The following is a 12,212-nucleotide window of genomic DNA, read 5'->3' as shown; positions in this document are numbered from 1 at the left end:
AGGGGCCTGCTGAGTGCTCAGCTAATGAAACTCATTCCCTGCATGTCTGTCTCCACGGTAGCATTACCCCCACCCAACCACCAGCTACTTCCCCAACTCCCCGGCCAGACCAAAGGTCCCCGGGTTGACTGCCAAACAGATCCAATCAGATTCGACTGGCTTCTCAAATACAGTCTGTTTTAAAATGCAGGGACTACAGTAAAAAAATAAAAAACAGAGTGACTCTTTTGCATCAATGTTTTTGCTTTGGAATTTATAGGAGCATTTAAATGTGTAGCTTTTATTTATGATATTCCTTCCAACATGTCTTCACCTTATTTTTAAAAAAATTGAGCAGTTTTGGAACTTTTTGGTTTTCATTTCAACGGGGGTATTTTAAAGTACCGTATTTTCCAGACGATAAGGCGCACCTAAAAACCTAAAATGTTCTCAAAAGCCGACAGTGCGCCTAATAGTCCGGTGCGCCTTATATATGGACCAAATTCCTAAATTTAAACTAGCCCGAAGCATTGTGTCATGAAATCAATCATAAGTGGCCCGCTGAAGACTATGAATCAAAAAGACTGTGGATCATTATTTTGTGTTTTTAAAGTAATTTGTTGCGTCTGAAGTTGAAATAAAAAAGATAAAATGGAGAATGATTTGATTTGGATTAAAAATCTGACATGATGCATTAATGGTGCGCCTCATAGTCCCGTGCGCCTTATATAAGGACAAAGTTTGAAAATGGGCCATTCATTGAGTAGTCCGGTGCTCCTTATAGTCCGGAAAATACGGTAGATGACACCTGAGGGACAGAAAGTGATCTTTACTGTACTGTGACATCCCTGGCTCACGTGACCTTTTGCTTATACTGGAATGGAATATCACAAATGAATGACATAGCAAAGAAAATGTTGAAATAAAGTAAGAGGAAGGCAAACAAAGCGCTTGTGGTGGCCTCTCCGAGGCAGAGCAGAGACAGGAAGAGCTGCCCAGTGGGAGGGCTCACTCATTATGATATCCTGTTACCGCCTGAAGCGGCCTACCACTTACAGTTTAGTTAACATCACAATCTCTCTTCTTTACGCTTCCTTCGACAAGCAGGCCTGCGAACATTCAAAGAAAAATATGATGAGAAACAGATTGGAGGTTTTAAAGGCAATGCTATGTTTTTTTTTTTTGCGCCACATGATAACTCCACATCACAATCGGACCCCGACCTGTTCATTTCCGGGCAATGCATCGGAGATGAGCACGGGAGGAAGGGCGGACTTGGGGACAGATGCATCGCTTTGGTTACAGTTTTCCCAACTTCCTGCTGCAGAGGAAGTGAGCCACAGGAAAGCTGAGGTTTTTTTTTTTTTTTTTTGACCAAATGATAAAAGGCAGTGTTTTCCAGACATGACATGCAAAATGGCTGGTCAAAGAATGCAGTAAAAAAGCTAAACCAGATGCGGCTTTTTGGTTTTGTTTTTTAAAGCAGCAGATGTCATCTTTTTTCATTTTAAAAGGGACAAAAACGCCAACAAAAACGTACACAAATTTTATGTCATAGTTGGAGATGACGCAAGTCATGATTTAAATCAGTAAAAGTGCTCAGGTGCTTCAAGTGAAATTTAACTTTGTATTTAAATCTTATTTTATTCAGGAAGATTTTTTTTTTTTTTTACTTTGATGCTAATATTTTCAGGCGTATCAATTGTGTTTTATGAACAGCCCTTAAGTGCAAATAAAATTCAACATAATTTAATGGACCTTGTATAACAAATCAGAAATATTGCAAAGCATGTTTGCTTTCCGTCTGAACATCTACACTAGATCATCAGGCTCACTTTCTCTGAAGCCAGTTCCTTAAATGGTACTTGATGGAAAAGTTCTTGCAGTGAAAAGAAAACTCAAGCGAAAAAACAAATCTTAAAGTTACAGTTGCATCGTTCTTTGCATACAAAACTTAAATGCACAAATTAATGTTTTTTTTTTTTTTACTTGTTCTATTTTTAGCTGCAACTATTTTACGACTGTCATACCTTAGTTTATATATAAGTATTTTTTTTTTAAACTTGTCAAGTCTCCATCTAGTCTCGTCAAAACATGTTTTGCTTGTTAGTCCACTTATGACCTGTGAGCCTGACTGCAGAATGATGAACGGGCAAAATTTAAACATGCAGACATTTTCAGCTCTCTCATTCCTAAAGAGAGAATATGTTTTTTTTTTTTAATGATTGGTTTAAAAGTTAAATTTGTGGCACCACAGTCTGGAGCCAAGTGGTGCCTCTCTCCATAAATGAGTCTGGTGAGGCGACAGCACTGAAAATTCACTTAGCAATAGAAATATTTTATATTATTCATACTATTTTATATTATAATATCTTTGCAGAGGTGATTATTAAATCCCAAACTTTAAAAGTCCAAAAAGAACAAAACTAACATTTATCATGTCATTTCTTACTGACTTTTGAGTGTGTCAGGGGGAGCATTTGCGTCACCCTGTCATTTATCCTACCTCTGCAACCCTCTCATCTTTCTTCCTATAAACAACACTCATTCTTTCCAAGCTTCATCCCAATGCCGATTTATGCCACTAAAGATATAGTCTTTATATTTCAGCCTTTACAATCATTTTTTTTTTTTTTAATTCACAATAGAAACCGTAATTATCCAAATACTTGTCTGTCAGTGGCTTTGGTAAATTAATGCATGGAGACTTACAGGCTGTGTTGACTGGTTGATTCCGTCAGGCACCAAACTCTGTTTTGTCGATTACCAAAAGCCACAATTCTGCTGCATAACGCATTAATGTCACTTCAGAGAATGACATGCTATGGAGATGCCAGTTTTTCACTCCACAGGACATGTTGCTGACGTGTGCCCATGTAAAGAAAGTCACTCTTTCCATTCCAGCAGAGAGGGATGATGTCACCCTGAGGTGTGAAGCAGAAGCATTAAATCTTTTGAATCAATTATACCCCCTGAAGCACATGTTGGCTCTGACACGCAAACACGGAGTCACATTAACACTTCCTGATGGCTGACATGTGACCAGCAGATGTTTATATTTAAGTCATCAAAAGGTCACAGCGAGGGGATCGGGATGTCTGATTCTTGCTACAGAATGTGAATGCGACATTGAAGTAAATAAATGTGTGTGGAAATAGGAAAAAAAAAAAGGACCGATACCAAGTGTCGATCAGAAACTAGAAATTAGAAGAATAAGAAATTGCCTTTAATTTTATGAAATTTCAAGGAGAATTGTGATACTGCAAAAATGATCTGTCATTGATTTGTATCAAAAATATCTTTGGTATCAGTGCTTGGTATCGAACATCAAACTAATTAGAGCCAGAGTAAATAATGAATATGAAGAGGAAGCAAATAAACAAACAATATTAAGCAATTTCATTTTACAACTGTGTTCACATTTGTTTTCCCAACTTTGATGGGAAAATACCCTGGTTTGGATGTTTTGATCTTTCAAAAAAAGCCCGAGTCAGACAATAAATGAGTGTTTTATGCCATAAACAAATGTAGTGCAGCTGCTCTGTTGACAAGGCCCTGTGTGTGTGTGTGTTTGTGTGTGTGTGCCACCAACAGTACATCTGCGTGCGTGACATGTACGTCCGCTTAACAAGCAGCTCTTCAAATGTTTACCTCCAGCGTTTTGTTTGTCCATGCCGCCTCCTTGATTTCTTTCTTTGTTTGCAGAAGAAGGGAAGAAACAGATGGAGGGATGGGACTGGAATCATTTTGGTTGGTAGGGCGGGGGGGGGTCTGTGCTGGAGGCCTACTACAGAAAGACCAGCTTGTGAGACGACATAAGGAGATAAGGAACAAATATTTACCGCTGTTGTCCGGTTGACTCCCCAGGAAGTGTGCTTAATGAACGGTGAGGGCTGTTTGGAGAAGGGTGAGGGTGCTCAATTAGCAGACAGTAGCTTCTGTAAAAACACCGACATGGGGGGGGGACAAGTCTTGCATTGGATTTCTTGTTCTCAGCCAACTGTCATTACCTTGAAGTGTTACAACCTAGCAATTGTACAAGAAGACAAACAATGCACGGCACGTAGTCATCAAAGACACCCCGAAGCCGGAAGCGGCAAATGAACGAGTGATCGGGAGCCAACGTTTGAGGAAAAACAGGAACAAAGACACTGGACGAGTCATGTCTTCGCCTCGGGGCGCATTTTGACATCATTGGTTCTCTTTATGTGCTCTGGTTATGATTTTAGCAGCTTTTGTTGTTGGCACGCCTGAGAAAGAAGGTCAGCGGCCGCCATTGAGAATTAAAATTGGATGAAGTTTAACAAATGCAACTCTTCTTTCACGGAATCTCAAAGGTGCTGATGTTCAGATTTCTTTTTTTTTTAAACGAGTGACTCATCGGCTCTCACACACGCATAAATACACATTGAAAAAGTCAATCTGAAGCCCTCAGGTAGTCTAAACACACACACGCGGCATGTTGCGTGCTCTCAATGTATTTAGTCTTAAAAAGTGCAGGAAACACCCTTTCTTTGAAGCTCCAGTTTGCCTTCCAGCATTTCTTTTTTTGCTCTGATTTTAGTGCTGCTGTTTCCTATATGGATCCACTTAGAGCCTCTCTGTTACAACGCTCATATTTTCTCTTTACGGTCATGTGCAACAATTAAGACACTTCCTTGCATATTTTGAACAAAACAACGAATAGAAAATCAGAAATCTGTTTTGTCGGTTAGGCCATGAGGGGGGGGGGCTTGGGAACGGTGACCTCAGACTCACCTCTCCGTGCGCAACGTTGGGCCCACTCAGTCCCGATAATGAGATCATTACCAACAGTTAATTAAAATCGATGCGTCTTCTAAAGCTATGCCCCATATCGCTTTGTGTCCAAACAATTGCGTCCCTTGTGGGTGTCCGAGGATGAAAGGGTGAGCCAAATGGAGAAGAACGCCCATTGTCCTCCTCCTGAGAAAATGTCTTCCCTCACTTGTTGCCTTTCAATGAATGCTTTGTTTGCATACTGGCGGGCCGGGGCGGTCCTACAGACTTCCGACGGACACCACTGTAACTGGACGGAGCTTCCGATCCTTGAAAATAACCATACCAAGATTTTGCCATCTAGATGTTTTTGCGTATGACCTTCAAAAGATCCCAAAGGACACGCATACATTGGCGAGAATGAGACCGCCAACCTGTTCCAGCCTAGAAAGACGACATTTCCTTCTTTGTACTCTTCTGTCACAGACTTTTATCATTCCGTGCATTCTTCTTCATTACACAAACGGACTTGAAGCTCGGCTTGGCGCCTCCGCGCCCTAAGCTGGTCCGTAGGTGTGTAATTATGTTTAACCACCTTTGAAAAACAAGAATCGAACAACATTGCCTGACTACAATACAACAAGGCATTCATTCTTGTTTCATTCCTTGTTGTTTTGAGTTTGCCCTCCAGCCTTGAAAACTTTTCGGTCGAACCCTTAATATGCGATTCACGTTCCAAGATAGCGACCGGAGTTACAGTTTGACGACACCGATGGCAAAACAGAACTCAAGCCGGCGTGATTGATCTAGAGAGGCACAGCAGACAGCTCCAGCTGGAGATCAAAGCGCAGCGTCTCCTGTGCAGAAGAAGAGGAGGAAGGCGGGAGCGAGGGAGGAAGCTTGGAGGTGCTCCACCTCCTCCCCTCTCCACCCCGCACTTCCACTCATGCCAGATGTTCTCGTCTCAGTGTCCCATCATGCTTGATAATTGCAAAGGGCACCCTCGGCTCTGTTGGTGCCCCTCTGACAATAAAGTGCAGAGCCTGGCGGGACGCTCAGGTCCCAAAGAGCTTCGAATTAGTACGCGCTACCACATCCCTACGCTCAGTCACAAATGACTCCTCAGAGTTTCTACTCGAATGATTTCATGCCACAGCTGAGGTTGTACGCTCTTCTCTCGTTTTTGCACGGTGACTCACCATCATTGCTGGCCTAAGGGCCTTTTCCATTGACATGGTCCCTCCTCTCTGCCATCATTATAGGTATCCTCGGTCCATGAAGCCATGGGGGCTGAAATTAGTGCATTCGGGGACAGATAATGACAAGGTAGAGGAACGTGACACTAGCTTTTAAGGAGGCAAACTGGCTCCATGTGTCCAAAGTCAGTCCCACTGTCTGCATCACCTCACCCTTACCCTCCCAACTGGTTGGTGACGTCTGGGTGAGTCAGGTGTCCTCCAAATCAGAGATAACGGCTGAATCCGATGTGGCAGGTGGTGCACGTCTGCACACATTGGGCTTGTTACTATCTGTATCCGCACCAGCATCTATCATCTGCAACCTTGGTCAGATCCAGACAGGCATCCTATCTCCCTCCCTTTGACCTTAACCCTAGTGCACCTGCACTGCTAAGAATTTCCCGGCATGGCCTTGCTATTTGTTCATTCATGAACTCTTGCGTGTGTGCAATCGTGTCAAGAAGATGGCGTCAACGATTCAGTGATTGACCTTTTTCTAGATCCAAATAAATTAGAGGATGAGTTGCTAAAGTTGCCAAAGTTAATAATTAAAAAGAGCGCTACCTTGTTCATATAATACCAGTTGGAACACCAAATATAAAAACACAAATCACACATCTGTGTTGACATAACCGCTCTACATTTGAATATTTTCCACAATGCTTCCCGTATTATATTCCCAAGGTCATATATGTAGCTAAGGCCATAAACACTGACTACAAATTTGCCTTGAACACTCCTCTGCCAACCCTTGGCACGTTCCTCCCTTCCGACTCATGAATGAACGCTAATTGACTCAAAAGACTTCGAAACAAGCCTCCCTTGACTCTCATCCTGTTTGGTCCTTTCCTCCCCCTTACACATGTTGTGCTGACTCGTGAATGGCAGAGGTGTGCGGGAGCCAAGCGTACGCCGGCGGCCGGAAGAGCTCCATAAAGTCTTCTCCGACATTTCCATTGGATATTTGATGATGCACAAGAAATACTGTCAATGGAGGTCTTTGTATATAAATGTGTGTCTGAACTGTCCAAATGCTACTTCAAGTTTTCTTTTTCCCATTCTACTGTCCTTTGCATTACACACACAGATTTTTTTTTTTGCCTTTGACCCAATCAGCACACACACTATCTCTGTCTGGATTCCATACACCATGGCGTCTAACGCTTTGCTGGTTGTATTATGGAGCGACCATGTTTTTAAAGCGATGGGGGGGAAAGAGATAGGCTCTCTGATCTCGCCATAATCGCATTAGTGGCGTTTGAACTTTGTTTTTCTTCCCTTTGCAGGGAATCGCTCTGGGCAAATAAACTTCTATGGAATATATTTACAGAAGATGACAAACTGATAGACAGAAGATAGAAAACAGGGAGGGGGGGTTGTTTCATGTCAGCCACCCACCTACGCTAACTTTGGAGTTTTCTCATTCTCATTCCACCTCGGATGCTCGACTTTTCATCAAATTGCCTACTATATTCTCATCCGACTCATGTTGCAGCTTGATACGTCAACCTGGAGGCGCCCCCGCTCATAATTCCCTCCCTTTTTAAAAAGCCTCTCCAAATAGTGCAAGATAAAATATCAAAAGGATACTCAGGAAAAGGGAAACACATCCACAGAGTTATAATTTAGCCTTCAGAACAAGTCCTGCTTTATTTGCGAAGCAGAATAAGAAGGGAGGTGGGGGGGGGGTAACAGTCAGGAAGCCAAAAGCCTTTCTGAATGATTTAGAAGTCTCCCCATCTTGGTGTGGCCATAATTATGGCTGTGTGAGATTGAAGGGTAGGAGGTAGATGCTGGAGCCTAAAATAAGATTATAGTTTAGAGGGACAGAGGGAGCGAGGGTGAAAATGAAAGAAAGAATGGAAGGCTGAAGGTTACAAAGCACAAGAGCTTGTGCTTGAATTTGAACTCCATCATTTTCTCTGAACGCTCCCAAAATATCTGGTCTGAGTGGCCGTGGCACGGGAATGTAAATGATTTGTCCACACTGGCCAAAAATGAGACGGTGTCAAGACAGCGTTGTCAAGGAATGCTTGAATGATGTTTGCTCTAGCAAATTCCTGCTCCACAATTGCACACAGCAACGGGAGCTAGAGTAGCAAGAAAATAAACACTCTTACACTTTGGGTATTATTGAGTGATTTTCTTTTCACTTTTTCTGACACTGAAGGAAGGGCAAGGCCTGGGACTTGGGAATTACCAGATTGTGAAAAAAGCCGAGAGGCCCTGCAGGTAGTTCCGTGTTTTTTTGTCAGGCATAATGGACCATTAGTCCTGTGCGGGGCTCTAATTTCTAGCTGAGATTAAAGTCTTAGTTGAGGGATACCTGAGCGACAAGGAATGGGCCTCAAGGTGGGATGGAACTATTTCACGTTCACCAATTTCAATACTAAACAAACATTTATTCATATGATCATGGGTGGTGCCAATATTTATATCGAACTCTCTTTGGCTCACCCACACATCCTGCTCCTGTGCAGTCATGCTTCATAATCCTGCTCCTGCAATTTTCAACTTTGCCTCCTCTTCCGCACCTTTTCCCCTTAAGACATCTACCGTCTGTCCATCACTTCATGCACTGACCCGTTTGTAACCTTTATGATTCCAAGAGAACTCATTGGACTCATATTTTGCCGGAGGAAAGTCTGCTATCTTAATTCTAGCATATAATAATGTCAGTGAGTTTTACAACAAACTGGATTAAAAGTTTTCTTGAAGTTGTTAATGAGTGATCAGGATGTGGCATTTAATTAGGACATGCTGGAGTGGTTGTGGCCAAGACGATGATGATGCGAGCCAGAAGTCAATCTTCTGTGGTTGCGTGTGTCTTGAAGAGACTTTAATAAGACTCCACCTTTAATGTGGTGGTCACTTTTCTGTCTGTGGTTGAATGGGAAATTCTGGGTAGGGTTTGTTTAGATTTTTTTTTTCCCCCAGATGTTTTTAACAATACTGCTGCAACTTTTATTTATATTTATAGTTTTATTCAATCCACCAGCAAACCTCATCTGTGGTGCTTTCAAAACGGGAGCCACGTAATCTGCATTGTCACTGCTGGAAGAGGCTTCCCGAGACTGAACCTTTGTAATTAGCCAAAACAAATAAAGTAGATACCATTAGCAGTTTCCATGTTGTGTTAGGAAATCAGCAACATCTGCTCCTTCTCTGCTCCTCCGTTTGAAGCGCTCTGTGCTTAATCGCCATTAGAGCCAGTCCACATTCAACTCTGGCTTAATAAACACAGCAACACATGTTTTTTCTTTTTTTGAATCAGTGTATCAAACAATTGTAACCTCACTATAATTGTATGGCTCCAAATCCTCCCATACACACACACAGGCATACTTGCTTTTTCATAGCCATACCTTCCTGTCAATGCTGCATTTCTCTGCGACTCTTCAAGGTATTCAAGCATGCATGCTCCACATTCCCAGCTGTACTTCTGCCCAGAATGAAGCCATAACACTGCTGTCTCCAGCAGCCAGTTAGCGGTGGAATGACTCCCTGTGTGTATTCGTGTGTGTGGCTCAAGTGCGGGAATGTATGCGCATCCCTATCCAAGTTCTTGCATGTGTGTTGATGACTTCATCCTCACTCCAGTCCCAAGCATTAGGGCATATTTTTAAACAACACAAGAACAAGTGTGTGCGTGTGTGTGGATTGTGAATGGCAAATGTTGTTGGTGGAAGTTGACGCTGTTTTAAATTACAGGTAAGCTGGGGTTAATTTCCCGATGACGGATGGCTTGTGGATAGAAATGGGGGAGGGACACTGTTGTTGAGGAGCTAAAACTGGTGGGTGAAGTGTTGCATTAGGTGTTAACAGGTAGTGGCAAAAGTTGGGCAAGACTAAAAAATGATTCAGAATATAATTTGTACCTGTACGGGATGGATGTTTTGAAAATGTTACCGGATTTTCCGGACTATAGGGCGCACCGGACTATAAGGCGCACCATCAATGCATCATGTTTTTAATCCAAATCAAATCATTCTCTATTTTATCTCTTTTATTTTGACTTCAGACCCAACAAAATTACTTTATAATCACAAAATAATGATCCATAGTCTTTTTGATTCATGATTCATAGTCTTCAGCGGGCCACTTGATTGATTTCATGACACAATGCTTTGGGCCAGTTTAAATTTAGGAATTTGGTCCATATATAAGGCGCACCGGACTATACGGCGCACTGTCGGCTTTTGAGAAAATTTTAGGCTTTTCGGTGCGCCTAATAGTCCGGAAAATACGATACGTCACAGCACGTCGTTGCAAGTACATGATGAGTTAGAGAAAATCCAAAGGCCTGAACCCAGACTTGAACCGAGGATCTCTCGACTATAAGACAGTCATTGTAATCATGATGCATAGGCCTACATATATTATATGACTTTAATGCGGGTTGTGGTATTCTAGCAAGAAATGTTCCATGGACAACAGCACAGAACATTTCATTAATTTCGACTTCGAGTGTCGTCCAGGAGAGGAAAGAAATAAAACCAGTTATAATTTATTTTCAGGTAAGTCGCAAATCATCAAAAATAATGACCCGAGTTACTCACATGGAAGCTTTAATGTGGTTGAGTTTAAGTGTGTGAGTGTGTCTTTGCCTGGCGTGTGAAGCCCCTGTCTCCATCCGACTGGCAGTGTTAAGCCACAGTCTCCACCACAGTTGGCCCACAGTCTTGCAAGCCCCCCACCCCGTCTCCACCCGCATTTCTTATCCATCAGCTTCCTCCACTTCCCCCACATTCCAGCATCTCAGTGCCATAAACAACTATTAACTTAATGGTTACAAAAATCATTAAAGACGGAACATCTGTGCAACCATTGTGGCCAATCAAGGGAGCCAGAGGGGCTGCCCAGTTGGGGGAGGAAGAGTGTGGTTGGTTGCCTCAAGTGCCTGCACCCAGTTTAGTCCATCCCACTATAATTGCATGCTCTTTATAGCTGGTATTATGGGAGGAAGAAGCAGTAGGATGGCCTGGAAAAAAAAAATAAAGCAAAGGCAGGGTGGGGGATTTAGTCAAGACACAGCGACACATGGAAATGTTTAGCATCTCCATGGCGGCGCGGCAGGCAGCAGCCCACTCTCTTCTCTTCTCTCCCTCTGTTCTTTTGCTTTTTCATTTTCAATCTTTTTAACGTCCTCAAATAAGAAACAGATTGCCACTGTGGCTGCTTAATTTGCCCGCCTTCATCATTTTAGGATGTTAGTGGAAATTGAAGTGGAAAACATGAAAGACAACAACTGAATGGGAACAGGTAGCGGCAAAGAACGGATTGTAATTACAAGCATGAATGCGAATTTTCAAGCCAATCCCAATCTGCGAAATTGCTACTTAATAATGACAGTTCGAACTATGTTGAATGTTGGCTGGCAAACCAAAACATTTACATTTATTATAACTGAACTTGTATCCCAAATTCACAATCACTGTTCGTTTACAATGTAACCACTGAATCATTTCCAATGGGTTATAAAAAAAATGGAAGGTTATTTTATTTAAATTAAAAAGAACTCACTTCAACCTCCAGTTTTTGGGATATCTAACTCACCATGGAGCTTGAAAAAAATTATTTTAACCTATGTACCCAGCCTCAAGCTACATCATGAAAGGTAACCTGAATCAAATGATTACAAAGACGGCGCTGTTTTCAAGTGCAACGGGACCCGTGGCCACCACTGCTTCCCCTCATTCCAGATTGGCCATGACATGCCCTTGGACTCATTTTTATCTTCATAACAAATGTCAAACCCAGGTCTGAAAGTATTTCCTAACTTGCATAATGTATGAGACAACAATATGTGTAGTGTGGAATCAAGAGTGCTGAAACATTAGAAATGCGTGAACAAAGAAGGGGTTGTTCTGTTCGGCGTAGTAGGCGAGCCTCAAAGCCAAATACTAAAAACACGGCGAGAGGTGTTTCTCAGATGTAGAAACGGTGTCCATTTTTCGTGGCTGCTTTTAATGACGTGTCAAAGTTGCTGCTCTGGGTGAGGACAGCGCAGGGAGTCGCGGGAGTGTTTTTGTGACCGCCGATGTATACCATTTTGCCACAACAGCATTTTCTTTCCCACGCTGCTGGATAAAGACTTTCCTGATGTGTCCGATGGGAGAGGTTAAAGCAGGAGAATTGAAAAAGTGCTGGAAAATGGCAACTTCTTTTTAACCAACATAAACAGATCATAAAATGGTTCCTCAGTTTGACTGTGGGAGCTGAGTGTAGTTTAGGGGCAAGCGTGTCACCTCTGATTTG

The 12,212-nt window shown here is 42.4% G+C and overlaps 1 long non-coding RNA gene across 1 annotated transcript in view; it reads right to left on the bottom strand.

Moving 5' to 3' along the window:
- LOC148380849 (uncharacterized) overlaps positions 1-12,212 on the bottom strand; it is a 56,232-nt gene that overhangs the window by 14,392 nt on the left and 29,628 nt on the right. Inside the window, exons 2-4 of the long non-coding RNA XR_015854711.1 lie at positions 3,631-3,766; positions 2,692-2,903; positions 1,036-1,088 (exon numbers count right to left, since the gene is read on the bottom strand). This is a non-coding gene — a long non-coding RNA (uncharacterized LOC148380849). The remainder of the gene's footprint in view (positions 1-1,035; positions 1,089-2,691; positions 2,904-3,630; positions 3,767-12,212) is intronic.

Source organism: Syngnathus floridae, chromosome 20 (assembly GCF_059516105.1).
Source record: "Syngnathus floridae isolate MCC-2025c chromosome 20, RoL_Sflo_1.0, whole genome shotgun sequence".
In the NCBI taxonomy this organism is placed as follows: Eukaryota; Metazoa; Chordata; class Actinopteri; order Syngnathiformes; family Syngnathidae; genus Syngnathus; species Syngnathus floridae.
The sequence above is the reverse complement of the archived record's forward strand: the minus strand, read 5'-3'. Positions and strand labels throughout refer to the sequence as shown.